The 27,939-nt window shown below is 44.4% G+C and overlaps 1 long non-coding RNA gene across 1 annotated transcript; it reads left to right on the plus strand.

The window, feature by feature from the left end:
- Nucleotides 1-5,657: 5,657 nt before the first annotated feature.
- Nucleotides 5,658-23,394, plus strand: LOC142829424 (uncharacterized). Its single transcript, XR_012903825.1, has 3 exons — nucleotides 5,658-5,751; nucleotides 6,412-6,458; nucleotides 22,885-23,394. It is a non-coding gene; the product is annotated as an uncharacterized LOC142829424 (long non-coding RNA).
- The last annotated feature ends 4,545 nt before the right edge of the window (nucleotides 23,395-27,939 follow it).

Consider the following 27,939-nt stretch of genomic DNA (forward strand, 5'->3'; position numbering starts at 1 on the left):
GCTATCCAATAAGATCTTGGACTGCATTGGTGACAACGTTTTATTTTAGAATGTTGAAAAAGCTACCGGGGAAGCTGGTCTAGATTTGATTTTAACAAATATGGAGGAACTGGTTGAAAATTTGAAAGTGGAAGGCAGCTTGCGTGAAACTGATCATGAAATCATAGAGTTCACAATTCTAAGGAAGGTTAGAAGGGAGAACAGCAAAATAGAGACAATGGATTTCAGGAAGACGGATTTTGGTAAGCTCAGAGAGCTGATAAGTAAGGTCCCACGGGAATCAAGACTGAGGGGAAAATCAACTGAAGAGAGTTGGCAGTTTTTCAAAGGGACATTGGTAAGGGCCCAAAAGCAAGCTATTCTGCTGCATAGGAAAGAGAAAATATAGCACAAGACTGCCTTGGCTTAACCATAAGATCTTGCATGATCTAAAAATAAAAAAGGAGTCATAAAAATGGAAACTAGGACAAATTACAAAGGATGAATAGGCAAACAACACAGGAATGCAGGGGCAAGATTAGAAAGGCAAAGGCGCAAAATGAGCTCAAACTAGCTACAGGAATAAAGGGAAACAAGAAGACTTTTTATAAATACATTAGAAGCAAGAGGAAGACCAAGGACAGGGTAGGCCCACTGCTCAGTGAGGAGGGAGACTTGGAAATGGCAGAGATGTTTAATGACTTCTTTGTTTTGGTCTTCACTGAGAAGTCTCATGAAGGAATGCCTAATATAGTGAATACTAGTGGCAAGGGGGCAGGTTTAGAAGATAAAATTAAAAAGAACAAGTTAAAAATCACTTAGAAAAGTTAGTTGCCTGCAAGTCACCAGGGCCTGATGAAATGCATCCTAGAATACTCAAGGAGCTGATAGAGGAGGAATCAGAACCTCTAGCTATCATCTTTGGAAAATCATGGGAGACAGGAGAGATTCCAGAAGACTGGAAAAGGGCAAATATAGGAAGGCTGAGAGAATTGAGTTTGTTTAGTTTAGAAAAGAGAAGATTGAGGGGGGACATGATAGCAGGTTTCAGATATCTAAAAGGGTGTCATAAGGAGGTGAGAGAAAACTTGTTTATCTTGGCCTCTGAGGATAGAACAAGAAGCAATGGGCTTAAACTGCAGCAAGGGAAGTTTAGGTTGGACATTAGAAAAAAGTTCCTAACTGTTAGGGTAGTCAAACACTGGAATAAATTGCCCAGGGAGGTTGTGGAATCTCCATCTCTGGAGATATTTAAGAGTAGATTAGATAATGTCCATCAGGGATGGTCTAGACAATATTTGGTCTTTCCACGAGAGCAGGGGACTGGACTCGATGACCTCTTGAGGTCCCTTCCTGTCCTAGTAGTCTATGATTCTATGATTCCTTTCTTTTTTGCTATTTTTCCTGGCCAAATTGGAAATCCAGCTATGCTTCTTAATATGCAATACAATATCTAATTGCCAGATGCAGGGCAAGCCAAATATGACTTGGAAATCATGTGTCAGCTAGACTGGTGGAAAAGCAGATCCCCAAAATATACTCAGGTTCTTGAACTGCTTTGAGTGACATAGTTATGCCTGACTGACCCAATGGCAGACTCAGCAAAGCAGGCAGTAGTTTTATGTAACCAGGGAATTGGCCATGTCTCAGAATGTTACTTATATGATGTGTGTCTATGAATAAATATTGTAAGTCTATACATAAGTGCTGCCTTTTTTTACAGATGCACTTAGAGTCTTTCTCAAAAGATTGTAGTGCATATGTACTGAAAAATAAAATGCATTTTATTCAGGATCTGATGTAACTATGATCCCAGTTCCCATCTCCTTTAATAAAAACCTTGTTTTGCTCATTGTTAGTTCTGTTGACAGAACAAATGTGTTTTTTTTCCTTTGAAGGACCATGCTGTGATTGTATTACTTCTCCTTGATGCCTAATCCGGTCCCCAATTGAAGGGCCAGATTTAACAATCATTGACCTTGCTGCCACTTCACATATGAACACACAAAGCCATCTCTCCTGTTCCACTCATGTATCTCACTTCTGTGGTTTCAGGTGATATTACAGGAAATTAAAAAAGGGCTGGTCTACACAAACAATTACATTAGTTTAACTGAAGTTTGATTTTTAACTGAATTAGTTAAACTAGCGCAATTTAGAGATTAGAGAAACTAACAGAGTATGCACATGGGGTTTACATCATTTTCTTTAAATCAGTTTTAAACTCATTCCATGAACAAGTAATATATACAGGAAAGGATATTGGGGCCCAGGGTATATCTGAGCTATGGGGTTGGATTTTTTTTCTCAATTTACCACTGTTCTAACTTGACTGCGCTATTGTCAGAAAATATGGGGGGATGACACAGCTATCAAGGTTTTTAACAGGTTTCAATAGTTCTTAGACCAAGCCTAACAACCCAGTGTTGATGGTCCTAAATATTCTATAGTGTATGAACATCTGAGGGGAAAAAAAAGAATTGGGTAAGGATGACAGCAGTTGGCGCTATTATATATGCAAGATTCCATGTAGATTGAACAGTGCAAGAAGCAGGAGAGTTTGCTTTGTACCTTGGTTTCTGAGTAGAAGTCAATTCTTGCATCAAAGTTGCTTCCTGAGAACTGGACACTGATGTTGATTTAAAATTGAGGTTTCCTGCATGCTGTTTAACACCACCTTTGTTCAAGGATTGGCATAAATGTGTAAATAAGACCAGTTGTGCTTAGAATGTATTCACAATCTGCAACACTGATTTTGCTTCAATTGGTAAGCAATCGGGATCTATGACTATTAATTATATAAATCACATTAAATCTAATAAAGTAAAGTATAAAGGTTACACGAGACAGCTTGATCATCAAAATTTTAATTAACATACTATGGGCAGGGCATTTATTAGAGATCATTTTAGGAAGCATTTTCTATTCTAAAGGGCTAATTTGTATTTCTACAATTTGATTAGTATACTACAATGGAGTTTTAAATTTGCACAGCATTAATTGTCAAAAATCAAGGCCAAAAGCTAATATTTTAGCTGGAGTGTTTTTGAAGAAGTTTAATGGCTGTTGATTCTACATTTTTCCGTTATATATTTTTAAAAGACTTAAAATAGTCTTTGAAATTTAAAAAAAGGGAATCAGGTATTTGGGGTCTAGTCTGGGATCCTTTTTTACAGTTCTCTGTCATTGTGTCCTTCTCCACTCTTTGTCTCATCTTTTTAGATGTCTTTGAGGCTCTTGACATATGTTTGTACATATGTTTGTACATATATCTTACACCTGTGGGTAGTAGATATATACAGGAAGTACATATTTGAGAGCGTCTGTCTGGCCATCCTTCTGTCTGCCCATTTGTTCAAGATTTCCTCCTAAACAGTAATAATGAGGCCCACCACATTTGGAATGCAGCTTCTTCTTAACCTAACTTAAAGCAAAGAAAGACTTTGGTTTTACCACAACAATGGAATATGCCTGGAACATGATTATTTTTCATGAAATGGAAAAGGAGTGATCTGTTGGCAGGCACAGTTTATTGCATGATGACCACAGGTGCACTGGTACAAGAGTAGCCAGCTGAGGATGGGGCTCTGGATGTTGCCAGCCATCGTACATAGGTAAAATTCCCATGCTGGGTCTGGGCAGCCAACCCCCCCATTATTGCTTCCATACCCCATAGCCAGAGCCCAAACCATTTGATCCTCACCCAGCCCTTTACCAAGTGCTGGACAGCAGGGGGTGGGGAGGCGAGGCTCCAGCCTTGGGGAGCCTGAACCAACACCCACAACCTCTGGGTAGCCGCATTGCTCCCAGACTTGGCTCTGAAGCTTGGGTGCCTGGGCAGTGTGGCCTTTCAGCTGTGGGCGGCAGGGGCTGCCAGCCAGCCAGCCAGGCGGCATGTCGTCAGCCACCCTGGCTGCCCCTGAGAATCTAGCACTCCACCAGCTTGGCCCTGGCCAGCCCTGGGGATCTAGTGGCAGTGCAGCTTGTTGGACACACTCCTAGCCTTGAATAATCCAACACCCCAATCATTTGCCTTGAGTCCCCCCCACCTCCCAGCCCCCGTCCTGTCTTCTGAACTCCTAATACCTGCCATGTACTCCCACAGCCCTTGCCCTGAGCCCCTGCATCCCCACCTTTGCCCTGACTCTTGCACCCCTCACCTTGTGCCTTAAGCCTCACCTCAATCCTCAAACCTGACTCCTGCATCCCACCCCCTGCCCTGAGCCCTTCCTCATCCTCCAACCCTGACTCTTACACGCCCAGTCCCCTGTCCTGCATCCCTCCCTAAGGACCTAAAGAATGCTGTGTAAATATGCTTGCAAACCATAATTATAATAGCACATGCCAACACCTAAATTTAGATAATCATTTACCATGTACTATTGAACAGTTCCACTGCCATCTTTCCAGAAACTTCTCTTCCTCCAGCAATTGTTTTGGCATTTCACACATCTTTCAACAGCCATCATGAAAAAAACCCAGCTTTACCGCAAATCTCTTTCATCCTCCCACTCAACCCCAAACATCACCTGTCTAAAATATACAAAAAGGCAAAGTACAATCATGACTAGTGATAGCTTTACTTTACATAAAACTATCCTAACTTTAAAGTCAGGAATAACATGTCCCTTCAGGGGTATAATTAGAAGCTTTGTACTTTTGGAAAAGGGAATTTTGCAGCATCAAAAGTTACTTCAAGCCCTGAAAGAGCCCAAATAATCAGATTAAAATTTGTGACAAAAGCTAATTGAGTTTCTTTCTCTGAAACCTCTGCAGCTGGACAAAGTGCATATCTACGCAGCCACACACACACACACAAAATAGCCCCACAAAACTGTTACATAAAATCTCAAAGTTCAACTCACTAGTTTGGGCTTGTTGGTCTCACGTTACTAGGACTTAAAATGCAGTAAAAATGTTTCCACTTAGGCTGAAGCCTAGGCGGTCGGACTCTCCTTCTTCACTGTGACTCAAAGCTGGGACTCCAGCCCAAGAAAGAAAGTCTACATTGCCACTCTGAACACTGTATGGCAAGCCTGTCTTAAATCAGGCTCTGAGACTTCCTGCTGCAGGTTTTTTTGCCCTCCCCTCTACCCCCCCCCCCCCCCCCCGTGTAGATATATCCTGAGATACCTGGTCATTAAGAAAAACATAAGTGGTAGACTTGATGCTACTGGGTGAAATCCTATTTCCTGTGTTATGGATAATGTCAAACTAAATGATTCTAATGTTTCTTTGTGGTCTTAAAACCTATGAATCACTTCATTGATCTTGCCTTTCCTGAACTCAAAGAGGGATTGGGCTAAAAAAGCCCAACCTACTTACACAAATGAAGGTATTAATAAATAATCCCAATACATTTTTCTAAAAGCTCTTGAAATTTCTAAACCAGCTTTTCAATAACATATGTGGCATTTGCAAAATACATAACAATACGGGATGACATAAAGATTTCTAAAAAGCTCCCATTTTCATATACCTGAATAATTCACTTGTAGTTTCATAGATTTGAGTAATATGGTTCTCTGTCCTGCAGTTGAACCTCTCTAGTCCAGCACTTTCTGGTCTGGTAACATCCGCAGTGAAACATGATTTTAGTTAGTTATTTGTCCATTTATTGTGGGCGTGGCCAAATTTCCTACATTCTTAAAGTTTGTTTACAGCCATGTGTCCTGGCTCTCATTGTTGTGTGCTGTTGTTTAGCTCTAAATCACTTCTAAATGTCTTCTAAGAGACCAACAAGCAATGGACATGCTGGTGATGCTGCTAAATGTAAGCATATTTTTAATACAGTAAAATTGTGTAACTAACACTTTGCCTTGAAGAGAGCTGATAAGCCTTGGCTAGATTCACACAGGGTATATCAGTACAGTTATATATTATTAAGTAACATTGCAAGTGTCTCGATCTATCTATTGTATTCATTTATTCACCGTAATGAAATAAAAATAGAGACCCACTCACCATTACAATATTGACCTCCCAAGGATCTGCAAATTATCTGGTTTAGCTCTAGTTAGGTCATTAGTGTGCCAGATTAGAAAGGTTCAACAAGAATTAAGAAACACTCTATAACACACTTCATATACCCATGCACAGAGAACTAGATTTTGAAGTAAGAAGTATAGTTTATTTTCTATCATATATATTGCTGTTTCTTGAACAGCAGATTCTTGAAATAAACTAAGAATATTTTGATGAGTAAATGCTATAGTCTTGCAATATATATTTTTATCAATTTATGTCATTTGAATATTTGTTTAGAGTTTTCTCTCTAAAAAGAAGTCTGTGGCTTTTAAATGTTTTTGAAACATGAGACCGTAGAAACACCAGGTTATGTTTCCATTTTAATAGATCAGTTTTTTAGGGTTGTGTTTTAATGTTTTAAAGTCTGGGAGTATTTAATGTTCATTTATATTTTGCTCCTGGCAGCTTCTGCAAGTTTATCTCCTCATGTAAAGAACAGCAAAGCATTTCAAGTAAGTGTGGTTGCTATAGCATTTGGTATATCAAATTTCAACTAATATGTATACACATTTCCCCCCGGAGCTTCCATCAGGTAAGTAATGTTCAGGATAAAGCTAGATGCAGGAAAAATAAAAACAGATTTTGATTGTTTATATTTTTTGATAAACATTTTGTTTTGTTCTACTGCTTTAATTAACTCTGATTTCCTTTTGAACTTAAAACAGAATTTATGTGCTGTAGTATGCTGCAGCTATCTGCCTTGATTGTATATATTTTATATATTTTCTCTATAGAACTTAGGGTACATTTTACAGCTAAATGACTCTAAAGCATTTTCTTTTGTTACATCCTGGGGTATGTCTACACTACCCTCCTAGTTCGAACTAGGAGGGTAATGTATGCATACCGCACTTGCTAATGAAGCCCGGGATTTGAATTTCCCGGGCTTCATTAGCATAAGCGGGGAGCCGCCATTTTTAAATCCCCGCTGCTTCGAACCCCGTGTAGCGCGGCTACACGGGGCTCGAACTAGGTAGTTCGGACTAGGGTGCCTATTCCGAACTACCGGTACACCTCGTTTCACGAGGAGTACCGGTAGTTCGGAATAGGACCCTAGTCCGAACTACCTAGTTCGAGCCCCGTGTAGCCGCGCTACACGGGGTTCGAAGCAGCGGGGATTTAAAAATGGCGGCTCCCCGCTTATGCTAATGAAGCCCGGGAAATTCAAATCCCGGGCTTCATTAGCAAGTGCGGTATGCATACATTACCCCGCTAGTTCGAACTAGCGGGGTAGTGTAGACATACCCTTGGAATTTTTCCAGAAAAAATTATACATGTTAATAAAAAATATTTCACTTGGCGAAATGGCTCTTCTAAGTGCAGGCAGGGTCTAAAATTATGGAAATGGTTTACTAAGAAGGTTTATCTGAAGATGCCATCAGACTGATGAAGGATGATCAGAATAAAGCTCCGGGCATAAACACTAAATTACCTGAGCAGTCTGTGTCCACCATTATTTTCATTTCTAGCTAGAAATCCTGTCACTGATGACTCATAACTTATCACCCAATCTTCTCTTCATTCATATTAACCCCAAGGGAGAAATCAAATCTCAGCTGCAAAGTCAAGGGAGACAGAGAGAATATTTTTGTGTCTTATATGTAAACCAGGGAAAGTTTATTGTTGTACTGAGACCTCATCATTTGAAACCTTTTGACCAGATTTATCAGGCAGATGGAGATTTGGTGAAGCTTTTGAGAGTGCCATTGAAATGCATGTCCCCTCAAATTAAAATTACATTCTTTTCTTGCACAGAAAGCGAATGCAAAGTTAGTAATAAAAGTGCCTTCTATTAAACTAGATTGCTTATGTCAGAAATGCACTCTTCAATCTGACTGCTCTGAGCTCATTAGGTTTTATCAAACTTGAAGGTATTGGAAGCAAGGAAAATATAATGGCTTTTAAAATAAAGTTTAACACTGAGATAATGTGTGTATAGAAAGACAGTAAAAATGGGTTAGCACATAGGCTATGCATTTATGAGCCATAAATGTTTCAAAATTACAATTTGGTTTGGAAAAAATGTGATTCACTGACTAGAACCTTTAATGGTTAAATTAATTGACCTGATTAGAATGTTACATGTATCATAGTTCATCATAATATCATGCATAAAATAGAAAGTTTTCTTGCTTTTTTTTCTTTATCTTTGGTTCTTTTTCTGTTTCAAATATGTATTTAATATTGAAAAGTACAAAAAACAAGAAAAACATACATATTTCAGATGGAAAAATTTTGATCTCTATGGTATGGGCAGTTCATTCTAATGGAAGTTAAGCTACAACAAAAGGAATACAAGACAAAGTCCAGCCTGTGCAATTCCCTGGAAAAATGTTACCATAACTTCTAATATTAACTTGGAAATCCCCAAGTTTTTAATATTTGTTTATAGTAGCTACTACATTTAAGGAATCTTGAGCCAGATTTTTAAAGGCACTTAAAGGTGCAGATAGGATTACATAAAATATGTATTTGCTTAACTTCCATGAAAGTTCAATGTATCGGCATTAGGTATGATTTTAAATTGTGTCTATCTGCAATATTAGGTGCTTAAATATGTTAAATCTGGCCTTTTATCCTTAAAAATGTACTTTCAACACTAACTCTAGGTTATCCATATGGAGTTTTTTGTTTGAATTCTTTAGGAGCCCCCCCCCATAATATTTGTTTATGGCCTGTAATAGGAAACCAGAAGTGGGATCTTAATCTAAGGTGTGTATAGCACTAAGACCCCACCACCCATTTGCAGCCTCTGACAAACTAATAAGCATTGATGGATCTATCTTCTGTGAATTTATCTAGTTTTTTTGAACTGCTAAAGTCCTGGTCTTCACAATTTTATAGAAAATAATTGTTAGGAACTTTTTCTGCTAATGCCTGGTAGGAGTGAAGAAATTAGGGTTAAGCTGATCAGGATGGTATGTGTCTTCTTTCTGATTGAGTGGTGGGAGCTATGAAAGTTGCTGATATACTTCCCCAGCAATATGTTCAGTTTGAAGGCTATCTCTGCAAGTAAAGCGATTATAGAGAGACATTTAAGGGGGGGGAACCCTAAACTAATTAGTCTCTCTGAATTACTTGATGTCTTTGTAAAGGCAGAGTTTCATTGTCCTAAATAACAAGACGTAGAATCATAGAATACTAGAATTGGAAGGAACCTTGAGAGGTCATCAAGTCCAATCCCCTGCACTCATGGCAGAACCAAGCACCATCTAGATCATCCCTGAGAGATGTCTATCTAACCTGCTACAGTGATGGAGATTCTACACCCTCCCTAGGCAGTTTATTCCAGTGTTTAATAACCTTGATAGTTAGGAAGTTTTTCCTAGTGGACAACCTTAATGCCCAACCTAAACTTCCCTTGCTTCAATTTAAGCCTATTCCTTCTTGTCCTATTGTCAGGGGTCAAGGAGAGCAAATTTTCTCCCTCCTTGTAACACCACATTAGGTACTTGTAAACAGGAATAGTCAACATGGATTCACCAAAGTCAAATTACGCCTGACCAATCTAATTAGCTTCTATGATGAAGTAACTGGCTCTGTAGACATGGGGAAATCTATGGATGTGATGTACCTTGACTTTAGCAAAGCTTTTGATACGGTCTTCCACAACATTTTTGCCAGCAAGTTAAGAAAGTATGGATTGGATAAATGGACTGTAAGGTAGATAGAAAGCTAGATTGTCGGGCCCCATGGGTAGCGATCAATGACTTGATGTTTGGTTGGCGGTTGGTTTCAAGTGGAGTGCCCCAAGGATCGGTTCTAGGGCCAATTTTGTTCAACATCTTTATTAATGACCAGGATGAGGGAATGGATTGCACCCTCAGCAAGTTTGCGGGTTACACTAAGCTAGGGGGAGAGGTACATACATTGGAAGGCAGGGGTATGGTTTAGAGTGACCTAGACAAATTAGAAAATTGGGCAAAAAGAAATCTGATGAGGTTCAGCAAGGAGAAGTATAGAGTCTTGCATCCCAAGCATTGTTATAGGCTGGGGACCGACTGGCTAAGTAGCAGTTAAGCAGAAAATAACCTGGGGATTACTGTGGATGAGAGGCTGGATATGAGTCAACAGTGTGCCCTTGTAGCCAAGAAGGCTAATGGCATATTAGGGTGCATTAGGAGGAGCACTGCCAGCAGATTATAAATTGTTATTCCCCTTTATTTGGCACTGGTGAGACCACAACAGGAGTACTGTGTCCAATTCTGGGGCCCTCACTACAGAAAGAATGTTGACACATTGGAGAGGGTCCAGCGGAGGACAACCAAAATGATTAGAGTGCTGGAGCACATGACCTATGAGGAGAAGCTGAGGGATTTGGGCTTATTTAGTCTGCAGAAGAGAAGAGTGAGGGAGGATTTCATAGCAGCATTCAACTTCCTGAAGGGAGGTTCCAAAGAGGATGGAGAAAGGCTGTTCTCAGTGGTGACAGATGGCAGAACAAGGAGCAATGGGCTCAAGTTACAGTGCAGGAGGTCTAGGCTGGATATTAGGAAAAAATATTTCACTAGGAGGGTGTTGAAGCACTGGAATGGGTTACCTAGGGAGGTGGTGGAATCTCCATCCCTAGAGGTTTTTAAGTCTCAGCTTCACAAAGCCCTGGCTGGGTTGATTTAATTGGGATTGGTCCTGCTTTGGGAGGGGGCTGGACTCAATGACCTCCTGAGGTCCCTTTTAGCCCAAGGATTCTATGATTCTGTGAAAACAGATATGCAAAACTAGAAGTGGATGTCATATTTCTGGTGATACTATGGGTGAAGTTGAACAAGCTATAAATTGCAGTTACTCACAGAGAGTTCCGAGGACACATTTTTTCTTTGATTTCAGGTACTAAATCTTTAGTACTTTTCTAATATAACTTTTTAATGTACATAGTTGGTGTGGTAACCACAAGGTGAGGGGGGTGGGTGGGAAACTTGAGATGACTGAAGATGGGAAAGATGAGCTCAGTAGTCTTGAAAGGGAGAAGGATCTATGTGGCAATCTTTATATAGCCACATGATGAAAGGATTTAAGAACCCATGCTGTATCTTAGGGTATGTCTACACTACCCTCCTAGTTCGAACTAGAAGGGTAATGTAGGCATACCGCACTTGCAAATGAAGCCCGGGATTTGAATTTCCCGGGCTTCATTTGCATAAGCGGGGAGCCGCCATTTTTAAAACCCCGCTGGTTCGAACCCCGTGCAGCGCGGCTACACGGGGCTCGAACTAGGTAGTTCGGACTAGGATTCCACGAGGTGTACCGGTAGTTCGGAATAGGAATCCTAGTCCAAACTACCTAATTCGAGCCCCGTGTAGCCGCGCTGCACGGGGTTCGAACCAGCGGGGTTTTAAAAATGGCGGCTCCCTGCTTATGCAAATGAAGCCCGGGAAATTCAAATCCCGGGCTTCATTTGCAAGTGCGGTATGCCTACATTACCCCGCTAGTTCGAACTAGCGGGGTAGTGTAGACATACCCTTACATATTTTCCCCATTCAGAAACCACTGTCACGTTACTTATAAACATAATTAAATATTGTATCCAATTTTGCATTTACTTATCATGATAAATATTACTAATATTTAAGATTTGAAAAACAAGTCTTTGCTGAAGTCTCCCAAATTGAATTGTTTTCTGTCAACATGCAGAAAGTTTTGTGTTTCTGTTATGCATATTAAATCCCCAAGATGCTGTATATGTGTATGCTTTTGACAAAAATAGGAAGTGTATATATAGTTTTATCATTTGAGTCTTTTTAGCATCTCCCAGAGATAAGACACATTTGTCACATTTTGAAGGGCCTCTCATTGGCAAAGGCTTCAATCATGCAGAAAGCTGTTTTCAAATTTCCATAAAACAAAGCAGACACCATTTACATGATAAATTGCTCCTAGACAAAAATCTTAGCTGACTACCCAAGTGCTTGATTCTGTTATCACAGATTTGTCCTTCAGTCTTCAGCAGAATGAAAATGAAGGACCTGCAACTAATTGTGCCAGGAAAACAGAGCTAATTTGCTCATACTGCCAAAAAAAATAAATGGATTGTAAGCCATTAGACTTGAACGTAAATCATATCATATGCAATAACAAGCATTATTAATGGCTCTGTTGTCCTACAAAGAGCCTTCGGAAGATATTCTCCAGTAAAATTACATCTTGAAACTTCTGAGGAATTAAAAAAACATGGAAAAATTACATCAGATTCAAAATCCAATAGTAGTTCCTACTTGGTTTTTGAAAGTGTTGTATAAACATTCCTATTTGTATTTGTTTAACCATATTTAAGACTATCGTCTATTGTTGTTATGCAGTGTTAAAATAATGTCAAGATGTGTTTGCTTTTCTTTAATCTTTTTTTTGCTCTTTTTATCTTTTTTTCAATCCATTCAAAAATGGCATATTTTCTTTTAGAATTCCATGCAATTTGTAACTAGCTTCTGATAGCACCAAAAAGAATGTTTAGACAAGTTTACAAAGATATTTAGTTAAAAAGCAGGCTAGCTTATTGAGCCACATTCTGAGATAATAAGATCTAAAAGCTCTGTAATATTTCAGACTCTTTCTTTACCTCTCCTCTAAAATCATGGTTTTTTAATGGGGTCATGGGGCATCTGAGTATATATAAAAAGAAAAAAAAGAAACATTTTCTATTTTAAAAGGAAGGAACAAGATGCTATTTTTTAAATCTTTCACATTTTCCATTTCAGAGAACAGCATGTACCTTATTGAGTTATCTAAACATTATTTAAGGGCTGATTCAAAAACTGTTGAGTATTGCTCATGTTTGGATAGTATAAAATGCCCCAGGATTAATGAGTTGTGGGGGGTGCTAGCTTCTATGAAAGCCAGGATTCCATATGAGAACATTAGTGATAAAATTTTGACCATAGGGAGACTAACAGGCTCAAGAGATTGGTTGATCAGGACATATAGCAGAATGAACGACAGAGAAAAAGCATGTTTTTTAGTGTCCAGTCACAACTTTATATATTTTGCAAGGGGGATGGATGCTATGCATCCACTCTGCACTCTTAGGGTATGTCTAGACTATATCCCTCTGTCACCAGAGGGATGTAAATTAGACATACTGACATTGCAAATGAAGTGGGGATTTAAATCTCCCGCGCTTCATTTGAATAAAAATGGCCACCGTGTTTTTCCAAGTCAGCAGTTTGTCGGCAAAAAGTGGCTGTCAAGACAGGGATTGGGCGACAAGAAAGCCTTTGTCAGCTGATCCCTTATGCTTTGTAAAATGAGGTTTACAAGATCGTCTGGCAAAGGCTTCACCAGCCAACAGATCCATGTTGAGACTGCCGTGCTATGCCGGATCAGTTGATCATCGGCACAGCGCGGTGACCATGTTTATTTTAATGAAGCGGGGATTATTTAAATCCCCGCTTCTTTGCCTATGCCGGGTAAACTAGTTTACATGGCTCTGTTGACGGAGCCATGTAGTCTAGACATACCCTAGGGCTATGTCTAGACTGCAAGCCTCTTTCGAAAGAGGCTCTTTCGAAAGATACTTTCGAAAGAGTCTCTTTCGAAAGAGAGCGTCTAGACTGCACGTTGAACTTTCGAAAAAGCGGCTTGCTTTTTCGAAAGAAAGCATCCAGTGAGTCTGGCTGCTCTCTTTCGAAGAAGCCCTATTTACATTGAAGAACGCCTTCTTTCGAAAGAGGAACTTTCGAAAGAAGCCGTTCTTCCTCGTGAAATGAGGTTTACCGCCATCGAAAGAAAAGCCGCGTTCTTTCGATTTAATTTTGAAAGAACGCGTCTTGAGTCTGGACGCAGGGGAAGTTTTTTCGAAAAAAGGCTACTTTTTTCGAAAAAACCCCTGAGTCTGGACACAGCCTAGGAGTGCAGCTGCAGCTATGCTGCTACAGTCTTTGTAATGTAAATGTACTGTTAATATGGAAACCCTGTCAGTTTTAATTGAATTGTGCCAGAAGAATAACCATAGTAAATGGCATTCCACAGGCACCATGTAATGAAGATCCCCAGATTCAGCTCAATTCTGCAAGTACAGGCAGTCCCCGGGTTACAGCAGTCTGACTTAAGTCGGACCCCTAGATACGAACGGGGGAGGGGGCCGCTAGTGTGGGGTGCCTCCCCCACTGTCGCCGCCTCCAGTGGCACGGGGGATGCTTTCCCCAGCAGACCAGGGAGACACGGAGCTAGCGTCCCCCACCCCAGCAGACCAGGGAGATGTCCTCCGCGGCGAGAAAAGCCGCTCCGCGTCTCCCTGGTCTGCTGGGGGGGGGGGCGCAGCTAGTGCGCCCTCTCCCCCCAGCAGACCAGGCTTTTCTCGCCGATGCCTGGGGTAGAGCAGCTGGGGGGCTGCTGGGTTGGTCCCACAGCGCCGAGGTGCGGCGCTACTGGACCAACCCAGCAGCACCCCAGCTGCTCTGCCCCAGGCGTCCCCAAGTCAGCCTCTGCTGAAACTGACCAGCGTCTGACTACAGGAAGCCCGAGGCAGAGCTTGTATGTAACCGGGGGAGTGCCTGTATATGAATCTCTGGGGCAGCTCCTCAGTTCTGTGAGTGGCACCAGGAAGGGTTAGGACATGCACCCTTTTGCCCTATATAGAAAGTTTGCTAGCAGAGTGGGGTGAATGATTTTGTCCTTCCAGGAAGCATGGCATAAGAATGTATAACATTACTGTAGAATATAATGAGCAATTGAATGAAGGCCTAATCTCTGTAAAAGATGTGAAATTTGGCACAAAGATGACCCACTTTGTCAGGATTTGGCATGGATGGTGCATATGAAATGCCTTTAACTGCTTCAGGTCTCTCTTGTGAGAGAATACAGGATTATGAACTGTAAAGCAATACAGGAAATGTAAAGGTTTCATAAATCCAGAACATTGTCTCATCACAAAGACATTTTTGAATCCATAAGCAAAACATGGACTTAATAGAGGAGGTGGCAAAACTTATATATCAAAGTATGCCCAGTTTGAAGTGACCATATGAACTGTGCTTGCATCCTAGGTAGATAAATTTTTCAATGTTCTAATACTGAACCTCACTTGCACCAGGGATTCTGGTGACAAGGATCCGAGGAAGTGAATTTTAACTTTTCTGCTATGAGACTTGCAACATTATAGTGCAAGTGGTATCTTGGAGGTCAGGGGCTGAAATTATTTTGATGCTACCATGTGTAGTGCTGGGTCCTAATAACCAGGTAGTGACATAGTAGTGCTGGGTCAAAAGCTGTGAACCAACACACGTTCTGGCACAAGTACCAATGTGAAGTTCACATTCCAAATTTAACAGAAACATCTGGAAAGCCAACTCCAAACAGGTCAGCTGAAATACTGACCTGTTAACTGAATCAAAAGCTACTCTGGTGGTGAGAGATGCTGCATAAAGCAGGGTGTTAATTTTATCAGTTCATTCAACTAGAAGCTGTAAGGATATCATGAATTGTCCAGCAGTAAAACCTGATGACTCTACATGATGATGGCTGCATCCTACCAAGCAAACTATGAGAGAAAATCTTTTCAGGGACTGATAATTATGCAATAAGTATGTGACTGTCACACTCTATGTGTGATATTGTGCCCTACTACAGAGACATTTTGATGCTACCTTTCCATTACACTGTACTTTGATACTCACACTTTTACAAACAATGTATATAGGTTGGTGCTTACTAGTTATGAGACACCTTTTGAGCAGCTTGTATCAGGCTTTTTCCTTAACTTTTGGATGGCCTTTTGTTCTTTCTGAAGAGATGGAAGATCAGTGATCAGTGTTTGTCCTTGGGTCTTCAGCCATGTATTTTACCAGGCTTCATAGCTCTGGCCAGTCATCAGCAGGCACGTGGTAAAACGTGATTTCATAATGTGTGCTCCATCTGTCCAGGACATCATCCATCGATGAGCAAGGAAAACCATCTGCTTTTGTGATGGGCTGTTAGAAGGCAGTTTATGGCTGCCAGCCAGGAGTGTGATGGCTCTGTAGATTATGTTTTAGTCTGTCCTCTGTTCCTTCAGCCAGGGAGTTGATGTAGAGCTCACTGTCATGTTTTTCCATAGCGTGGAAAATACATTTCAATGTTTCTTCTTGAATATCTCCCTTAATGTATCCTAAGGACTCTTCCTGAATCCAAAGATTCTTTTGCAACTGTCTAAAGTTCCCACAAGTAATGCACCTTCTAAAGGCACATAGGCCAAAATACTAATGTCCATGCAATGTTGGATCCAAGCATAGTGTAAACATGCAGAGATGGGGTTAAAATCTCTGTACGGGTTGTCTAATAGCAAGTGCCACCTAGTGTCCCATATGGACTGCTGGAGTGGAGGAATCTTGACTGGCCATTCTACTGTGACTTAAATGCATAGGCCTCTGTGCTGCCAGCAATTATGGTTTTGTAACAGATGGAGTTCTTTGAGTTCAGTGGTGAACCGAGACATGCTTGTAATATGTTATAGAGTTCTGGGAAGTTGGGGGTCACTGAGGCTGTGTTTTCCATAAGCAAGGTTAGTGTCATACCTATTCTATGCATGGAGAATGCACTTCTATTCTTAGTAATAAGAGGGGCTTTCCCCTTATTTTGCCATCAAGGCCTGTCATGGTTGGTTTCTCCTTCATTATCCTTTTGTTTCTTTGACTAGGGATTCTTGGGGGGAACGTGTTTTCAAGGAGCACTTTCCCTATCCTTCTCCCAGACCATAAATGGGCAATAATTTTTGATAGAGAGCCACTCCAAGAATTGGGTAAGTGAACAAGGGCCACTCTCTTCTATGATACTAATGAAGGAGGTGCAGGTCTGGGATGGAGATTGGGTGCAGAAGGGGAATTGGATTAGGGGATTGGGGTATAAGAGGGAGTATGAGATCTGGGAGGGAGTTTGAGTGAAGGAGAGTATTGTGATGTGGGGCAAGGGTTAAGGAGGAGATGCAGTGGGTTTGGGCTATGACCTGGGGTAGGGGATTGAGGTATAGGGTCTGAGAGAGGATATGGGTGCAGGAGAGCATTATTATCTTGAGAGAGGATGTAGGAAAGTCAGGGAGAGGGGAGTTGTGATATGGGGGAGAAACTCGGGTGCTAGGTGCAGGCTTTGGCCAGAAACATTTGTCCATGGCAGCTCCTGACCAGCAGCCCAATGGAACTCTTTGACAAGCACCCCGCATGCAGCTCAAATTAGTCAGCTACAGAGGTCATGTCTCTATGCACTGTGCCCTTGGAGGGGTCAAGTGTTGCCTACACTGCAAGCATGTCCCAGGCAGCTACCATGGGCTGGGCTGGTCAATGGGAGCTGTGAGATTGTGCTGGGGGCAAAGGCATCACACAAAGCCCTCCCCAGGGGCACACAGCTCCCACAGCCAACCACTTTGAGTGGAATGCCGAGTGCAGCAGGCAGAGAGCCTGCTTGAGAGTCCCATTGGGCTGCAGGCTGTATTTTGTCTGCTCCTGTGTCAGACACTGTTGGTGAACTACGATCTAGATCTGCAGAATAGTAATCCATTCTATCAGGTTTTCAGATCTCAATATTCTAACTTTGAATCTTCCTGAAATGAGAATAATTATGAAGAAAGTGTAAACCCATATGGAATATTCTGTTTATTTTCACGATCAGTAAAATCAGTGGTATATTATCCATGTCATAAGTAGGATGTAAGTCATATACAGTCACATGCATAAGTGAATTTTAGCTTACATTCACATTTGTTTACTGCTTTTTCCCATTACCACTCAGACACCTGATATTATTTTTTAATGAGGCATTCAGAAAGTCTGGTAGTACCCCTTTCTTCTGTATGTAAGTAGAAATGTTATGTTTTCTTGCCATTCTTGTATTCTTCAGGAAAAGGCAGACTTTCTGCTAAATGAGTAGGGCCAAGTTTTTACTGGTCTATTAAAAAGGTACCCAGTTTTTACTAGTATGTTTGCACCAACCTACTTGCTTATTATACGTACAAATAAAACAATGTTATGTGAAAGTATTTAGCTGAGTACCTGAGGTGAAATTTTCTGAAGTGTTCAGTACTGGCCAGATGGCTCCTATTGCAGTGAATGGTAAAACTGCAATGAATTGTAAAAAGAACCAAATTAGGATAATACTGCTAAGTATTTTTGAAAATCACATTCACTGCTTTCTGAAAGTGTGTTTTTTTAATTCAAAATCACATGTTTGAATATGCAAACAAGTATGTTTGCTATTATTTTGTTGCTGGCAAAACTGGATACCTCTGAAAGTCTGGGCCATGATATTCATAGGTTATGCCTGTGTATAAGTTTTGAATGTTATACAGCCTGCTAGTCAAAACATGAGTAAATCAGAAAAAGTGTGTGGCAGTCATACATGTCCACATATATCTGATGAGATTATAAATTAGTCTTTCTGAAATGAGGCTCAGTAAAATTCGTGGTGAAAGATTGCTATGCTCTTAGTAAGATTTATGGAGATAATTTAATAGGGACTCATTTTTCTGTTAGCTTTTCAGGGAAAAGTCTTAAGTACTCTGAATTATTCTCTATAACATAGATAGATGATAATACTAGTGTAGTCTGCATAAATAAAAGACAATTGCATCTGAATGTGGAGAACAAATTGCAAAGAGATGTCTGAATATGCTTTTACTGTCAAACTAAGTTGTTTGCAAAGTTCATTTCTCACAAATTAGGAAAAATAAACTCCAGAGCCTTACTACTTTGTTCTCTGCTTCACTGATTTCATTTCTATAGTATCATTTCTGATTGTCAAAACTCTTTCTGAAATATTATTCTAGTAAGTGCCTTATTTCTAATTTTTGCTGTAATCATGAGACATACTAAACAGCATGTATCATTCAGTTTGGCTGTCCAAAGAATTCCGACTTTTTAAACTTAATGTCTACTTTTTTTAAGCCTTTATCTTAGTGTGACTCAATTTAGAAGCATAACAGTAAAAATGACATTATGAGCTTCCATGTTTATTCAATAATTACCACATCAAATGTGCAAAGCTTTCAATTATTAAGTTTTGTTTTCTGTCAATCCTGGAAAATCCCATCAGAGATCAAAATTAGCACTATGTAACCCTTCTGCCAGGTGTGATCATCAGCAGCAGATTAAAAATCTAGGGATTCCTTTTAACAATACATAAGGGTATGTCTTCACTACCCTCCTATTTCAAAATAGGAGGGTAATGTAGGCATACCGCAATTGCAAATGAAGCCCGGGATTTGAATTTCCCGGGCTTCATTTGCATAAGCGGGGCACCACCATTTTTAAATCCCCGCTGGTTCGAACCCCGTGCCGCGCGGCTACACGCGGCACGAACTAGGTAGTTCGAACTAGGCTTCCTGGTTCGAACTACCTAGTTCGTGCCGCGTGTAGCCGCGCGGCACGGGGTTCGAACCAGCGGGGATTTAAAAATGGCTGCGCCCCGCTTATGCAAATGAAGCCCGGGAAATTCAAATCCAGGGCTTCATTTGCAATTGCGGTATGCCTACATTACCCCGCTATTTCGAAATAGCGGGGTAGTGTAGACATACCCAAACAGAATTGCCCTGATCATCCATCCAATAACCTGGAAAAATTAAACACTACCTCAGCACACTTCAAAGAGGGAATATTTCCCTTCTTGCAAGTAGTGAGCCTGTGCATAGCAAGGAAAACTTTAATAGAAAGGGAAAATAAACCCAGCATTAATTTGGGAAAACATCCTAACCGTGATTCAAAAGCATATGACGATGAGAAACACCCCAGAGTACATTAGGCAATGTCCTTTCCCTCAGTTTCTCACTTTGTGGGGTTACGATCCAACAAAAAGTATTCCTTTAATGTGCCACTCACCTCTCCCTGCACTGTACCTAATCACAGTTGCTGTCCCTGGAAGAGTTCAGAGGTGCATTCATGTGAGTTCACCTCCCCACCCCAGATTCAGGGGGAGCCATCCAGCAATGCAACTGGCTTATAGTTTCCATCTATTCACTCTGAATCACTGTCTTCTACTACCATCATCCATGCCTCTGCTGCTGTATTGTTGCTTTTCTGTTGCTACCTATTTGTCTATTATATCCTATTCCAAGATGGGGAACTTTTTTTTTTCTATCATGGGCCATTGACCTACAGAGGGGAAAAAACCAATTGTGGGCCACACACATGTAAAAATGCAATGATTTGACACAGCACTCAGCTGAAGAACATAGGTCCCCCCCCCCCTCCTCACTGCAGCCTCCAGCCCTGGCCCAGAATAGCCCCAGAGGTCTGGTGAAGGCAGGAGGCATGCAATCCTCTGGAACCCCCCAGCTCTGACTGGAGAAGGGGGGACTAGAGGAACTGCATGCTGCATGGCAGTAAATAGGAGTACGGGGAACCTGGGTGGATCCGCACCTGGCTGTTTTCAGAGGCACAGCTTCCCACAGCCTATGGGGCCTGCCACCCATGGAAGCAATGGCCCATAGGTTCCCTAACCTTCCCCTTTGTGATGTTACATCTTGAAGTTCCATCAATTAACCCAGCTCTCCATGATTTGAATCCTCACTGGAGAATAGTACTACTGTGCAATCTCTGTCACTGAAATGCTGTCCTACACATGTCTCAAGGCTTAGACCTTGCAGCTGGTTGTCAGTGATTGACAGGCAGACATAACACATAGTGGCTGGGAGTATTCAAATTTCCCTACACAGCCCCACAGTCCTTGCTCACGGTATCCCTAATGTTCAATCTGTGTGGTAGTTTGTTGTGATAGATACAGACAGAACAAAGAGATAGAGATCTGAGCCATAAAGGTATGGATAAGACCAAAAAAAATGTTTTTTTCACATAACCCATAATGTAGTACCTGGGTTTTAGTCTGCAATTGGTTTTGACTTTTGTCTGAACTGGAGTATGTGTGTATGTTTTAAGAAACAGAGGAATATCTCTGTGGGTTGCTTATTCTGTATTTACTAGAATGGACAATTGTAGTTGGCACATATATTCAGATATATTCTTTCAGGCTGTGTCTACATTGGCAAGATTTTTGCGCAAAAGCGGCTGCTTTTGTGCAAAATCTTGCCACCTGTCTACACTGTTCGCGAGTTTTTGCGCAAGAACACTGACGTTCTAATGTAAGAAATCAGGGCTTCTTGCACAAATATTCTGACGCTCCCGCTCAGGAATAAGCCCTCTTGTGCAAGTGTTCTTGCTCAAGAGGCCAGTGTAGACAGGCAGCCAAGACATTTTGCGCAAAAGCCGTCGAAACGGAAAAAAGCCCTAGTGGCCACTTGGACCCTCTGTACCTGCAGGCAGCTCTGGACTTCCTGGTAACCCAAGCCCCCTTAAAGGCAAACGCAGCCTGCAGAGGCTACGAGGCAGAAGCCTTTTTTGCTGCCACTGCCCAGAGCTGTGCCACGCGGTTCCTGCCATCCCAGCAGGATGGCAAAAGCCACCAGAGCAAGATGGCAGCTCCGGGGGGGGGGAAGAGCCACCCGCACCCCCAGTGCAGGAGGCCCCATGGGGCCGAGAACAAAGGGCCCCATCCTGGTCCACGAGGGAGCTGGAGGCCCTACTTGACCTGTGGGAGGAGGAGGAGAAGGCCCTCCACAACACCCGCTCCTGTCGTCGCAATGTGGAGATCTTCGACCACATGGCCCAGGCACTTTCGCACCAGGGACATCCAGCCCGAAACCTCGAGCAAGTCTGGGCTAAGGTGAAAGAGCTGTGCCTAGGCTATGTCCGGGCCAGCAAGGGCCAGGGGGCAGGAGCCGACAGCTGCCCCCACTGCCAGCAGCTCCACCGCATCCTGGGCCAGGCACCACCCCAGGGACCGTCTGTCCCTGTGGACACCTGCAGGCACCATCCCTCCCCCCGCCCCGTCACCAGGACCAGCGAGGCGGGGGAGGAAGATGAGCCAGCCAGTGGGTCGGAGGATGAGGGCAACACCGCAACCCTCCAGGCGGAGGACCCCTCCGGCAGCCCCCATGTGTCCCGTGAGTCCTCGGAGGCCTGGGAAGGATCCACCGGTGAGTCTTGCACTTTGCACTCACAAGGGCGGGGGGGAGCCAGGCACCCCGAGGGGGGAGGGGGAGAGCGCGTCACTCAGGCTGCGTGAGCTGCACATTGTGTAGCATTAGCAGTATGCAGCACGTGCAGCCATGTGCAGCCTGGTGACTGTGCTGCTCACACACATCCGGCAGGACCAAAGGGGAAGGGTGGATGCTGGCTGGAACCAGCCAGGGCCCCAGGGGCTCAGGCCAGAGCCCGCACCTCTGCAAGGGTGCAGCACACAGAACGGCACACTGTTCTATGCCTGGCTGTGAGGCACAGCCAGCTGCTCCTGGGAAAACCGCAGCATCACAGCCCTGTGTGCATGGCCCCCACTGAGCCCCTCGCCTGCTCCCGGTGCCTTGGCTGGCCCCCTGAGGGAAGTCCCCACCGCGGTCACACATGTCGCAGGGCTACCGTGTGTGAGGGCTAGCGGAAGGGGGAGAGGGGAAGTGCTCGGGCCGGCCCTAGGTCTACCTGAGGTTTGCTGCAAGGATGGGACACTCCCCAGTCACTCTCCTGGTTCTGTCCAGGAGACATCTTACATGATGGGTATCTGAGAGCCCAGACCGCGTCTGCCATATGTGCTCCCAGGCACTGTGCGGGGAATCATCTTGCTCCCTGTCAAACACCATCTTGCTCCCTGTCCTTGCCACCCTGCCCAAAGCCTCACAGCCTCCACCAGCAGAGAGTTCCACAGGTTAACACAACACAAGTGCCCTCCCACCCCACAAGGGGCCAGACACAGACCGGTGTTTACAATACATGGAGGAGGACCCTACTCCACGGGCGGTCCTGTATGCAAACATACAACACGGGGGGAGGGAGATAACTACTGTGGTGTCACCTGGGCTCTGGGGTGGAGGGCATGGCATGTGGGGACAATGGCCGGGCTGCCTGACTGACCCATCCTTTCTTCTGTTCCCTGTAGCTGGACCAATCAGAAGCGGGGGACCCTCCAACCCTGCGGCAGCGGCAGCAGCAGCACCCCCAGCTGCCTAACCATCAAGGCGGCAGATCCGGCAGTAGGACCAGCTCCTTCGGTGTCACGTGCAGGCCGTCAAACGGGTGGAGGCAGCCATCATGTGCCAGGTGGAGGCGGACCTGCAGTGGCACCAGGAGGCCTGGGGCCCCTTCTAGGTCCAGTGCATGCTCATGGCAGATGCCATATCCACCCTCACCACGCATTGGCCATGCCATTCATTATGGCATGGCCTTGCCCCATGCACCCGCCATCCCTCCCATAGCAATGCCTCCTGCTCCTGCAATGGTCCCTCCTGCTCCTGCCCCTCCTGCCCAGCTCCCCATGCTGCCTGCCCCGACGCGGCCTCACCCCCATGTGCAGATCCGCCCCCGCAGAAGCAGTCGCAGGGGCCACTCCTCCCAGCAGTAGCTCCCCCCATCCCAGTTAAGAGCCTCCTCTCCCTCCCAGTTGAGAACCTCCCCCCTCCCATCCTACATATCCCCCCTCTCCATTGTAAATAAACAGTTCAAACGTTGTTTTCCAAAAAAACCTGTGTTGTTGTTTATTGGGAGGTAAGGTAAGGGGAGGGGGTAGGAGGGAGATGTAAAGGGAGAAAGAGGCAACCCTACTATGGGGCCTGGGAGAACATCTCTGTCAGGGCCTCCCGGATGCACACCCCATCGTGGTGCGCCTGGCGGGTGGCAGCTGTGCAGGGCTGTTCGTAGGCCTGGCCCTCGCCTGCCATCCATGCCGGGAGGATTGTGGAGCACGCAGCACATGGCTACTACCTCTGGGGCATTCTGCTCACCCATCTCCAGACGGGTGAGGAAAAACAACGGAACTGGACTTTCAGATGCCCGAAGGCGCACTCCACTTGGTTGTGGGTCCAATTGAGGCGGTCGTTGAACCGGGCCCAGTTGTGGTCCGGCTTCTCCGTGTAGGGCCACATTAGCCAGGGCAGCAGGGGGTAGGCCGCCTCCCCCACAACACATGTGGGCATGGGCACGTCCCCAACAGTAAATTCCCCCTGGGGGAAGTAAGTGTCCACCTCCAGCCTGCCAAACAGGCCGGAGTTGCATAAGATGTGGGCGTCATGTGCCCTGCCAGACCAGCCCGCATAAATGTTCAAGAAGCGGCCACAGTGGTTCATGAGGGCCTGGAGTACAATTGAGAAATACCCCTTTCTGTTTATAAAATGGGTTGCTCGATGCTCCGGGGCATGGACGGGGATGTGGGTTGCATCCAGGGCTCCCCCGCAGTTGGGGAACCCAAGGGCAGCGAAGCCGGCCACCGTAGCCTCCACGTCACGCAGGCGGATGACTCTCGGGAGCAGGACATCATTGATGGCATGGACGACCTGCAGAAGGGTGCAGAGAAACACAGGGGAACACATCACATAAGGCAGGGTGTGTGCGTGCTCCCTTGCCCCCTCCCCCCCGTGATGCCTGCTGTCCTCACACACACACACATGCACCAGGGCCCCCTTGTCCCACGTCCCCCCCCCCCACCAGCAGGCCTGTGCAAGGGAGGGACAGCCCAAACCCCTGGATGACCCAGCCTGGAGTCTTGCCTGCCCCTGGGCATGGAGTACAGCACCCTCCCCCCCCATTCCATCTGGGACTTACCTGCATGACGGCACCAACGGTCGATCTACCCACCCTGAACTGGTGTGCCACCGATCAGTAGCTGTCCGGGGTGGCCAGCTTCCATAGTGCGATGGCGACTCTCTTGTCCACTGGGATGGGTGACCGCAGCTGGGTGGTGGTTCTCTGGAGCGCAGGGGTGAGCCAGGCACACAGCTCCAGGAATGTTTGCTTTCACATGAAAAAGCTCCGGAGCCATTGCTGGTTGTCCTATTGCCCCAGGAGCAGCTGGTCCCACCAGTCTGTACTGGTGTCCAGTCTCCACAATAGCTTCTCCATGGTGAGGTGGGAATAGCACAGGGACACCGTGGCCTCCCTGGTGAGGGAGTCCAGAGCGACATGCACCTCGAGGTCCTGGATGAGGACTGCAGCAGCCTGAAGCAGCAGCTGCAGGCACTCCAAAATGGCCACAAGGGGCCAGCGCAGCACAAGGCCACCTCTGGCTCCATGGCTCAAGAAACAAGCTGAGCTACAAAAATCAGCCAAAGGCACTGAAAGGCACAAGGCAGTGGTGTCCAAAAAGGCAGAGGGCAACCACAAATAGAACTGCTATGGCTGTCAGTCCCTGCAAGAGGTCCTATAGCTCGCAGCAGGAGAGAAACGGCTGTCAGGGGAGATGCCTTTAAGCAAGTGTCTCAAAGGAGCTCCAGCCCCCGCCCCCGGAAAGGGCTGGTGCCCTTTTGCCCTCTCCAAAATGGTTCCAGGCTTCTGCTTTTGCGCAAAAGCATCCCGCCAATGTAAACACGCTTTTGCGCAAAAGCGCATAATTCTTATGATGAGTCCCGGACTAGTATAGACACTGTCTTGCGCAAATACTTTTAACGCAAAAACTCTTGAGTTAAAAGTATTTGCGCAAAATCATGCCACTGAAGACGTAGCCTCAGAGTACATCTACATAGCAGTATTATTTTGGAATAACTGGCATTATTTCAAAATAATATAGTTCTCATCTTTACTACAAGCTGTTATTTCAACGTAATGTCAAAATAATGTTGAGCAGGAGGACTTTTTACTCCAATTTTTGTAACCCTCATTTTACAAGGAATAAGGGAAGTTGGAAGAAGAATGCTCTACCAGACTTCCTTCTGTGAAGACAATGCCAAAAGCCAAAATAAGCTATTTCGACTAAAGCTACGCAATTGATGTAGCTCAAATTGCATAACTTATTTCGGTTTTAGTCCTGCTGCATAGACGTGCCCTCTGAGAGCTTCATCTTCATCTAGATTTTGTTTCTGTCACATACTTTCCAGCTAATTTTCCATTCTGGATGGAGGGACATCGGGGTTCAACGTCTTCATACTTCAGCGATATTTGGATCCAAGGTTGTTCTAGTAGGGAATCAAAGTTTACATTTACCTATTTTCACTCCTTTCTGTCAACCAACTTTTCTGTGTAGCACTATCTGCTGAAAGGATCTGAGTAATGCTTTTTAGGCTGTTTGTACATTAGAAAGCGTACAGTGGTGCAGCTGCATTAATGCAACTAAAATCCAACAGGAGAGAGCTCTCCCATTGACTTAATGAATCCACCTCCAATGAGCAGCAGCAGCTGTGTTGAAGGTAGAAGCTGTCTTGCCAACATAACACTGTATACATGGGCCTTTATGTTGGTGTAACTTATGTTGCTAAGGGGGAAGAGTGGCTTATTCACACCCTTGACTGATAAATGTTATTCTGACATAAGTGATAGTGTAGACATAGCTCTTAGTGAATTGGCTTGGGTTAGTGTTGTGGAGTAATACAGTGTCCTTCTAAATGCTTTTCTCAGGAGATCAAAGCTGTTCTGTTTTAAAGATCACAGTTCTGAAATTGCCTTCAACACAGTCTGTCTCAAATGTTCTCCTCAAAAGAAAGATTTGCTAGAAACCAGGTAAAAACATGAAAGACATGGGAAATTTCTGTAATATTTTATGACAATATATCCAGTTGGTTCTATTGTTACTGTATTGCCTGCTATATGACAAGTGGCAATTAATTCCTGTTTATACATTTTGGACCTCCCTGGTCCTGCATCCTTGGGACCTGACCAGTACTGGATGATGGATTTGGCTGGACCAGGAGAGGTCATTTTTGACCCCCACCACCAACCCCTCCAGCCCTGGTTCCACTGCCAGCCTCCTGTCCAGCTCCCCCCAACACTGGCCCCCCACTGCCCTGGCAGCCCCAGCTGTCCTACTGGGAAGCCCCCCAACCTCCCTGTGCACTGGGCTCCAGCTTCAGCACCTGGCAGCCCACTGCTTATGTGCATATGTGCTGGGCTAAGTCTGCAGCACCTGGAAACCCCACTACCTCTGCATGCCAGGCTCCCAGTGCTATGGCAGGAAGCCCCATGGCTGTGCGTCAGGCTCATGCTGCCCTGCTAGCCAGTGGGGCTCCCGAGTGCTAACTCTCCACCGGGACTCTCTGGTCCTAGAACGTCCATGGTTCTGTTAGACCACGGATGTTGCCAGACCAGAGAGTCCCAGTTAAGAGAGTTTCGACTTGTATTTGGTAGGAAAACAGACAAATGCATTGTTAGCCACCCACTTACTGATATTTAAAAAATAATGCAGTCAACCAATTGCTGCAAAGTCCACCCCTTGTCTCTCTCACCAACAGAAGGTGGTGCACTAAAGATATTAATCACCTACCTTGTCAAGTCTATCCCCGATCTTCCCATTCTATTGGGCCACCTGAACTGGTTTGCCCATGCTCAAGAGAGTAAGTTGGAACCAAGCTTTGGGACTGATTAAAGTGGAACCCTTGAAGAAAAGAGGAAGAAACAGAAAAACTGCGAGGAAACAGGCTGAACTCTGATTTGCAGAAGTGGGACCTACCTGCCTACCTACTGTAATGGCATCTACCCTCAGTTATATCCTCAATTTCCATGCTTTTTCAGCGTAAATATCCTGGCTTGAATTGTGAGTCTCTGCATTTGCAGGGGAGCCAACAGTATCTGCAGTCCCTGGAAAAGGTGTAGGGAGGGCAGCTCCATACTTCTAGAGGGGGCGGAGCATTGGGGAAAATGGCGGGACTGGAGTCAAGTGCACCCACACACATCTTCAGAAGTTCTTGGAATATACGGCATTCCAGCAGCGATTTAAAGGGCTCAGGACTCCACTCTCCACTGTTGCATTAGCAGCAGCGGCAGCTGGGAGCCCCAGGCCTCTTTGAATTACCAGGCCCTAGGACAGCTGCTCCCTTAGCACTCTCTAACCCTTCCCCCCCCACACACATTCCCATCAGTGGGCCTGTGCATTTGAAACTAAAAGGTTTCTAAAATTCACATGATTCATACTTTATTTTTGCTGTTAATGCACTGTGCATCATAGAGGGCATGTCTAGACTACATCTAGACATTTGAAAGAAGGATGTAAATTAGATCGAATTGCAAATGAAGC

Source organism: Pelodiscus sinensis, chromosome 5 (assembly GCF_049634645.1).
Source record: "Pelodiscus sinensis isolate JC-2024 chromosome 5, ASM4963464v1, whole genome shotgun sequence".
NCBI classification, from domain to species: Eukaryota; Metazoa; Chordata; order Testudines; family Trionychidae; genus Pelodiscus; species Pelodiscus sinensis.